This window comes from Camellia sinensis, chromosome 2 (genome assembly GCF_055761805.1).
Source record: "Camellia sinensis isolate YWXY chromosome 2, ASM5576180v1, whole genome shotgun sequence".
NCBI lineage: Eukaryota > Viridiplantae > Streptophyta > Magnoliopsida > Ericales > Theaceae > Camellia > Camellia sinensis.
Genome location: NC_138962.1, coordinates 48,211,107 through 48,220,000, shown reverse-complemented (window position 1 = coordinate 48,220,000; position 8,894 = coordinate 48,211,107). Strand labels below are relative to the sequence as shown.

General features: G+C 33.8%; 1 pseudogene across 1 annotated transcript in view; it reads right to left on the bottom strand.

Annotated features, from left to right (window-relative positions):
• LOC114280003 (protein LAZY 1-like) overlaps window positions 1-7,482 on the bottom strand; it is a 15,546-nt pseudogene extending 8,064 nt beyond the window's left edge. Inside the window, exons 1-6 of the transcript XR_014360917.1 lie at window positions 7,028-7,482; window positions 6,663-6,812; window positions 4,113-4,254; window positions 2,553-2,833; window positions 1,152-1,212; window positions 1-515 (exon numbers count right to left, since the gene is read on the bottom strand). The exon at window positions 1-515 is cut by the window's left edge and continues 270 nt beyond it. The product of XR_014360917.1 is annotated as a protein LAZY 1-like (transcript). The remainder of the gene's footprint in view (window positions 516-1,151; window positions 1,213-2,552; window positions 2,834-4,112; window positions 4,255-6,662; window positions 6,813-7,027) is intronic.
• Between the last annotated feature and the right edge of the window lie 1,412 nt (window positions 7,483-8,894).

Here is an 8,894-nt window from a genome sequence, read left to right as displayed (position 1 = left end):
TCCATTCCCATTGGTCTCTGTGCCTTCCAATGGCTTTCCGCTAAGTGTAATGGTGCTACCATGGCTGCTTCTTCCAGTACTAACATAACTATTTCTTCCAGTACTAACATGACTGTTTCTCCCAGATGAGTCATTGCAACCGTCTCCTTCAGCCCCTATCACCTTCTCCAACTCATCATTAATAAGCTTCAATTCATTCTCTGTTACTTCTGTTTCTTTTTCAGTTATGTTCTCAACTGATGTGGCAAATGTTGGCGTTGATGGGTCTGTGATGACTGGGTCCGAACCAAGAGTACCTATGGTAAGGAAGCCATGGAAGAGCTCGGAAATCGCAACTGAAGATTCTTCTTCAAAGTCGTCTGCTTCTACTCTTGCTGCTTCTAGGCTGGAAAATGATTTTTGCAGATGGTTGTCTCTTTGTGCTTTGCCTAAGGATTTAGTGCCAAAATTTGACTTTGGGTAGTACTGTTGGTCATCCAGTGATGGCTTCCCTGAAAGACAAGTACAAGAATTCCCTGACAGAAGAAATGTTAAATAATTGGGATAATGGTGAGGTTAGTTGGGAGGGATGTCATGTAGGTTTGTGTTTTCAAATGCATCTCAAAAGAATTAATGGCATATTATGCTTTGCTGTTGTTTTAAATGTTATGGATCATGACTCATGGGCTTGTTGATGCTTACCATTATCTCAATTTTCAGTACAGGAATCGGGGACGTGTAGAAATAGCAATGGAGAAATATTGATTGGGAAAACAATTAGCATTATACTCAAAAGGGAATGTCAAGTGTAACAATCTTACAGTATGTAGTTCATTCAGTTGAACTTGAAGCTGTACTCCAGCTATAAATAAGCATGCAGCATGGAGAGTTGCTAAGTACACTGGTCTTATGCAGTTAATTATTTCCAGGTATGTAACAGCTACTATGCTTTGAAGCTGTCTTTCCTAAACAACTCCTGACTTATCGAATTTCCAGTGATCTACTGATTATGCTACTAGATTATATTGGTCTTACCACAAATATTATAATGACTACTCATGATTATGTTTAATCCTGCACTTACAGTCTAACTCTAATATGTGCACCAATCTTTTCATTATTGCTTTAGCAAAGCGTTAGCAGAAAAATATGTAAGGGTATACATGACTTACCTACGCTAAAATCCTTCAGTGGTTCATTGGCCCGGAACTTGCGATGCATCCAACCAAGTAAGTGCAATCAAGATATATGAAAATATGAACTCAGAAAATATTAAGAACAGTTTTCATCATCCAAATTTCAACATAAATTGGAGTTACGTTCATTTTTTTGATCTTTCTTCAGAGTGCTTGATTTAGATCACTTCGGCAGTAGCAGGAAGTGAGAGACGGTGTGCTTTTCGTATTAAGGACTATGACTATTTAATGAATGTGACGCCAAAAATGTGTCCTGAAAGGCTCCAAGGACCTCAGATTAAGGCAGGTAGAGAGAAACATTGAGAAAGCTACAAGATTTGGTTGGCTATTTTGTGTCAAAATCGAATAATGTGGCCTAATGGGGAGTGGGGTCAGAGGACCCCATGAGCTCATGATTTTATTTGGCTGTGCACTTGTGAGGTTGGTCTCCTGGTTTAGTACATGATTAGCGGTTTGGTCTGCACCTATCAGGACACATGCCTTCAAAGTGGACCCACCAAATCAAATCAATTGGTTCATGCAATTAGAAGAATATAGAAGTACCTCTTAATTTGTGCATGAGCAATTAATAAAACTTGTCTGGTTGAATAGAGTACAAAAGGAATTGCCAACAAGCAAAATGATCTAATTTTTTTTGCTTAAATAGACAAAAAGTAATTAAAAAAGACAACCAAACAATTCCTAAGTTAGGAAAGGCAAAAAGATAACATGGATAATTGTATACCTCAAGAACCATGATCACAAATTGCTTAATGCTCCCACTAATGCTAGAAGATACCAAATTACAAAATGTCTATCATAGGTGGGTTTGGGAAGATTCATTACTCATAAATACTTGACTCAATAAGCCAACTATAATGAAACATTACTTATTAGAGAACACATAAAAAGCTTTCTGACATGGACAACACAATAAATGAATAATATATTAGCATGACATAATATTCATTCTACATTGCAGAAAATTTATACACAACTGAGATTAGAAGAAAAATATAACCAGAAAGGCCTTTCTTCCATATAAAATAAACAACAAAATTAAAACTCTCCCCAACTTCAACAACCATGTACTTTCTTTAATTTAAAGGGAAAAACAAAAAAAGAAAAGACAAAAACAGAGCAACACTTTGTATCACATCCTTAAACCACATGCATTGTTCAACAGAAATTTATGCTATACAAAATCTTTAACAGCAGAAATTAATTACTACGACTCTCTGTTGTTTATTAAAATTTTGATCAATGAAAACCACTTAAAATTCCACTCCAGTAAACCATATAGTAATAAAAATAACAAAATGACTCTTAACAACATATAGATAAAACCAAAAGAAAAAACAAAAGAAAAAACAAAAGAAGAAGTTAAATGTTTTAAACCTGATCAGTCATGATCATCAAATGACCATATCTCAAAATCTTCACACTGTCATACTGTTTTCCATGCTGAAGTCCAAGAATCTGCTTGACGCTCTAAATTTCAGCGTTCTCCATGATCTGTTTATGGCTTGCTTCCCTCACATTAAGCAATTTACCTCTCAACGGGAACACACCATAATAATTTCAACCCACAACAGAAATTCCCGCCATCTGTATATACTCAAATAATTTCCTCCTTCGCCAATTCTTCTAATATAGCATGTTGACGTTCATTTACGGCACTGTTAGAATAAAAGATGGAACACAAATGAGATTGCATTTTCCTAGTTCACTTGAAGCACACTGCTTTAGTTCATTCCTTAATCAGAATTTTAAAACTGACTAGACCTGTCACCCATTACGCCCGATCCATAAATAAAAATAAAAATTATTAACCAAAACCCATTACCATTATAACAATTTCTAAACACCTGTATGGGACAATATTCTAGAAATTTTTCGAGGTACAAATGAACAATTCTGCATTATTATAACATTTGGTCTGAATAAAAAAAAAATTAGTAGAGTGAGAAAGTTTTTGAGACAATTACCTTGATTTTCTCATGTTTTCTGGCCAAAAAAAAAAAAGCACTTTTGTAATCGGACTTCAGCATCTAAAACAAAAAAATAAAATAAAATAAAAAAGCAGCTTGAATCATCACTTGTCTAGACACAGTTTACATTGATGTTGTGAAAACAAGATGAAGAATGGTTAATTTGTAAGTAGATCTTACATTTTTATTCTTTTAAACTATCACAATATTATTAGTAAATACATGAAAATTCTTAGTTATTCAGTCCTTAGGCAGACAAGAAAAGAAAACTACCAATTAGATATACTTAGGGTTTGCCTCTCATAATAGTTTCAAAACCAATCTGATAAATTTCCCCCCCCCCCTAAATCAATACACGGAATTTCATCACATTTGAACCAAACCAAACCAAGCCTTAAGTCCCATCAATTTCATCATATTTAGATTTAGTTATCATCTGCAAATACAAAATAGAAAATAACAAAAAGTCAAAGCACTGCAAAATTTTGGTGGTGAATGGCCTATTCATCAACAATATTAGTAGGACATAACACAATACAATAAGCATTGCACAGAAGCAAAGTCAAAAGGACAAGCTGATGGCCACAAATTTTGCAGAGCAGGAAAAGTTGTAGAGTAAAAGAAATTGAAACATAATGTTAACCACAAAGAAGAAAAAAGTTTTCAAGCAACCCAACTTCAGCTTCATGCTCTCCGCATTATCACCATTGCACCAAGCAATAGTCCCACTTTCCACATAATAAGTGCAGGTTGAAAATCAATAAAACAGAGGGGGTATAGAACCATAAAGAAGTGAAGCACAAATAGCACTGTCCTACAGGAAATTGAACTATAAACCAGAGGATGGTTTTTCATAACGTTAGATGGAAAGTAGAATGGAAAGAAAAACTAAAGTTCTAAGGGAGAATAATATATAATAGATTATGGTCATTATAGTTGGCAAACATATAAAGGAAATAAGACATACTTTACAAAGGGCTCTATATTCCTTCTGAAGGCGCTTTACACATGCTTTCTCTGCCATCTAGCAGCTTCCACTGGTAAGAAAACAGCGGATCAATTCCCTAGTTTAAGTCCCTTGGTAGTCCCTTGATTTTGTAATATGTTGACTGGAAAACATAAGAGTCATTCTACAACTTGAGAATTAATGTGTGAACTAAAAATTTCTAGAGCAGAAAAATCAAGTCATGAATCTAATCAATACTTAAACAGGACAGATACTAAAAGGGATAATTTCTATTGCAAATTTATTTGTAAAACTATATCTTGTATAATGAATTATATCTCCATTCTCACTAATTTTTTTAACAAAAAACTTGCATCAAAATGCATCAATGGGCAAAAAGTACATGTTTTTTTGGCCCTAGACTCCTTGTTTTTTTATTATCGTGTGTTGCTTCCTCTCTACCACCTCCACCAGACCATCTATCAGAGTTCTTCATATCAAAATCTAAATACTGGAAGAATCAAGCCAAATATAAGCATGGTCAAACACATAGACAGTTCTAAGCTTTATTATCCAATTCAAAGAAATTAGAAAAATATTACTTCTTCTAGATCAGTTTTTCAGATAGAAAACTTATCATAGTCCATCAAAAATTCCAACTCCATATTCATCCATCTTCTTTTGTTGAAATATGGTTATAGAAATACTCATATAATGAAGCCTTTTCGAAAAATTATGGTAGTCAATCAAAAATACTAATAGACGTTTTCTTTCCCTTCCCGTCCAAAAATTTCAAACAAATTTTTAAGGTCTCTTTCACACTTTCAGGACTTTAAAAATCATCCATTAACCAATGACATCAAGATCCATAACCCTCAAAACAATTTTAGGAGAAAGCCATTGCTACGCTATCACGCCTATGGGCTATTCCTTCAACTATACAAATGTGAACAAACTTTATGATCTCTTGGGCTTTCTGAACCACACTTCAAAATGAATGATGCAACAAATTCTGCAAGTTTGTACTTTTAGAAGAAGCTTTAAGGGCAATGGTTAGTTTAAAAAGGAAATTTAAGCTCCTTTAACCATAACCCCATCAACCTCCCATCTCCACCTAGATAAAATTAAATGTTTAAACCTTAATGCAGGTGGTGGTAATCCTATGATTTAGGGATCTCATGCATATTTTATTTCCTCTCTCTGAAATTGACTTAAAGATTTCTTAAAGCTCCCCATCTTTAAAAAATAAAAATAAAGAAGGAAAAGGAAAGTTTAAAGATGAGAGATCATTAGAAACAAGTGTGAGCACTTTTTGGGTTATGAAATTACATGCATTATTCCTTCACTGAAACAATATATACAGTTTTATCAGTTGCGACATGAAATGCCCATGGACTGAAATTCCTGCACAACCACGCATTGTAATGCCATCCAAGAGAACCACCCAAGCAAAACAAAAAATAGAACTTGCATTTCAAATATGTGATGGGAAAACTAAAACTGTGTTGATCTTGCATAAAAGCCCACAGCAAAAAATGCCAACAGCAATATTCTCATAACATTTCAAGTATTTGTACAACCAACATGTATTGCAAGTACTAGAGGAACTAATTTCAAAATTTGATACGGTGCTACAGAGCACATAACTAAGCATGTGGTATTTACAACTAAACAAAAAATAATATTTTATGGTATTTATATACAACATTTAATTAAGCATGTGGTTCATCAGTTGTGAGCATCAACGGTGAAGCTCAAGAGTTAAGAGAAATTCTAAATCAGATAACCAAAATCTTTACCTTTAGAATCAAACCCAGAACTAAGTTTCTCAATCAAATTGGCACAGTTCAGTAACTAATATATACTCTTGAGATAGCCGCGCAAGGTGCACGATCTCATGCCCATTGCTGGTGCCCATTTTTTTTTAATATAAAAAAAAACCCATAATTTAAATAAATAAGGAACACAACTCTATTAAAATTGTTTTTTCATAACTGTTTGTTCTTATTATTACTAATATCTTTGTCGAATTCCTGACACAAGTTGGAAAAATATTAACAGTTTGATGCACATATAGAGGAAAACGTTGAATTGTAGAAAATCACACACTTAATTCTAATATGAGAGTTCAACATAAGCACACAAAAAACAAAAAATATATATATAGATTCCTTTTTGGAAAGAAACCAAAAATCAAATAACATAAACTATTAGATTAACAAACAAATAAATACAAATCAGTAGGGTGAATGGGCATAGGGTCTAAATTTGTGTTCCCAAAAAATACTAATACCCTAGCAAATTATATATTAGTATACACGTTTTGAAACATGACACACTTCCATTCGACAACGGTAAATTTAGTGATCTGAAAAGTTTTATTTAGACCATTCTCTAAATGAAGAATGATCTGAATAAAAATGTGACAAATCTGATGCATAAGTTAAGAATATGCAACTCCGTAATCAGATGTCAAAAACTACTCTAGGTTCAAAATCACACAATCCATCCTATTGTGTTAATCACTAAAATTACACAAAATTAACAACCAGCAAGGTTCAAAAGTCGTACCAATTTCAACACCGAGGCCTTGCATCCCAAAGACAAGGACGTTAGAGGTGAAGAGCCGCCTCATAGTCTCGCGTCCGTACGCAGCTAGCTGTCTGCTATGCAGATCTTCATAAAGTGCAACAAACTGCTAAAAGCCCCACAAAACCCCATCTATACGATCAAAAACAGAAATGAATTGAACAAATTAAGATCAAAACAGTGGTTATACACCAATCCAAAATCGATCGGTGCTGTGACTACAAACCCTTACCCTAACCTCCTAAATAGTGTCATATTGAAATCGACTCGAGAGGAGAGTTGGGAAGAGAGGAAGATTAATCCAGAGAGAGAAAGGGTGATTAAAAGAGAGGGATTAAAGAACTTACCGATTGGAGCTCTGGCGCGGAAAGGAATGGAATCTGAGACAGAGAGATTGCGAGATTGACACAATAGTGTTTAGCTTTTGGTTTTGGCATTGATCGAACGGTGTTTTTACGTTTTTGACAGAATTTTTTTCAAGCGTGTTTTGTGGTCATTTGTAGAGAGAGAGTTCCATGTCAGGGATCAAGTTCCACCTGTTCATACCTTCATCAAAAAATTCTCCACAGGTGAGTTCGCCATCTTCGTTTCGCCCACCAATCACATAGAACTTGTTGTCCATGTAACACCCTGAGAGAAAGACAGAGGGCGATGGCGATTTGCAGCGGTGGCGATGTGCGACGGATGTGAGCAACGGTGGTGAGGGACTTCGGTGAGCTAGAGAGAGTGGGCACCGATTGAGAGAAAGAACATAGAGAGGGAGAGGACGGACCGAGACACAGAGCGAGATAGAGTCAAGGGAGATTAGGGCTTTTTTTATTTAAATTTTTTTTTTCTGCTTTCATGGTATTAAACGACGTCGTTTTAAAATTGGCGACCAAATTTATTTGTCGCAAAAAAATTTCAATTTCTGCCCGACTAAAAATCAAATTTCCCTCCCAAATTTTTGGCAACCAAAAGACCATATTAGTTGCAGAAAAGGTACCTTCGCCGACAAATTTTTTTAGTCGCCAAATCTCAATCAACAGCGACTAAAATATTAGTCGCTAAAAGTATAAATTTGGCGACTAATTTTTTTTTGTTGTTGAAAATAAGTTTTTGGCGACCAAATTTTTGGTCGCCAAAAAATATGTGACCTTCCGCGACCAAATTTGTAGTTGGTCGGCAAAAGTATACCACTTTCTGCGATCAACTCATTTTTTAGTCGCCAAAATATAACCTTCTGCGACCAATAATATTTGGTCGCCAAAAATAATGATCATTCGCGACTAATTAATATTTGGTCGCCAAATGTAATTTTTTTGCAACCAAAATTTTTTTGGTCGGCAAAAGTTGTCGCAAAATGTGAGAATTCTTGTAGTGACAGCTTCTGCTTACAATTTTTTAACCAGAAATAGTTTAAATAAACTGAGAAAAGTTGTTTATTTAGAAGTTGGAAAAAGAATGTTTCTGCTTACAGCTTTCTGATTATCAGCTTTAGTTTACAATTATCCACACCAAATACCCCCCATTGTCATTTCAAAATTATAATGTCACCTATTATACAAACAATAAAAGCCCAAAACCTCTAAAATCATATTACATCATCTATTAATATATATATATATATATATATATCAATTAATACATATACCATTATCGATAAAATATCACCTCCTCTTTTACCCACTATCTTCGGCACTGTTTGACAAAAGGTAACAAAAAAAAAAATTTCCTTTTTTGTTAAATTTTTATTGAACTTTCTTTAAATTTATGTTAGAATTTTGTTTTCTTTTCACATCTTTCTAATCTAAAAATATATAATGAGTTTTCTTTTCTTTTCTTTTCTTTTTTTTTTTTGAAAAAATCCGAAAAGAAAAAATTATTGTCTTCTAGGATAGTAAGACCATCAAAAGAAATAAAAATAAAAAAAGACTGGTGAAAAAATTGAATTTTTTCTTTAAATCACTAAAACTAAAAAAATAACAAAAAAGAAATTGTTAAAAAACATTTGTCTAAAATTGTTTGTATTTTAATTTTTGTTTGTCTTTAAAATACACATTAATTTAAAAAAAAAAAAAAAGATTGTACATACAGAGGGTTTACTTGAAAGTTGAAAGCATAAATTGGCATGTAATAGCATTAATACGGAGGGTAGGCCATTTAGGTCCTTGAAACATATCAGCAAGTATCATTTGAACATTGCATAATTCCAACTTCAATGATACATCTAAC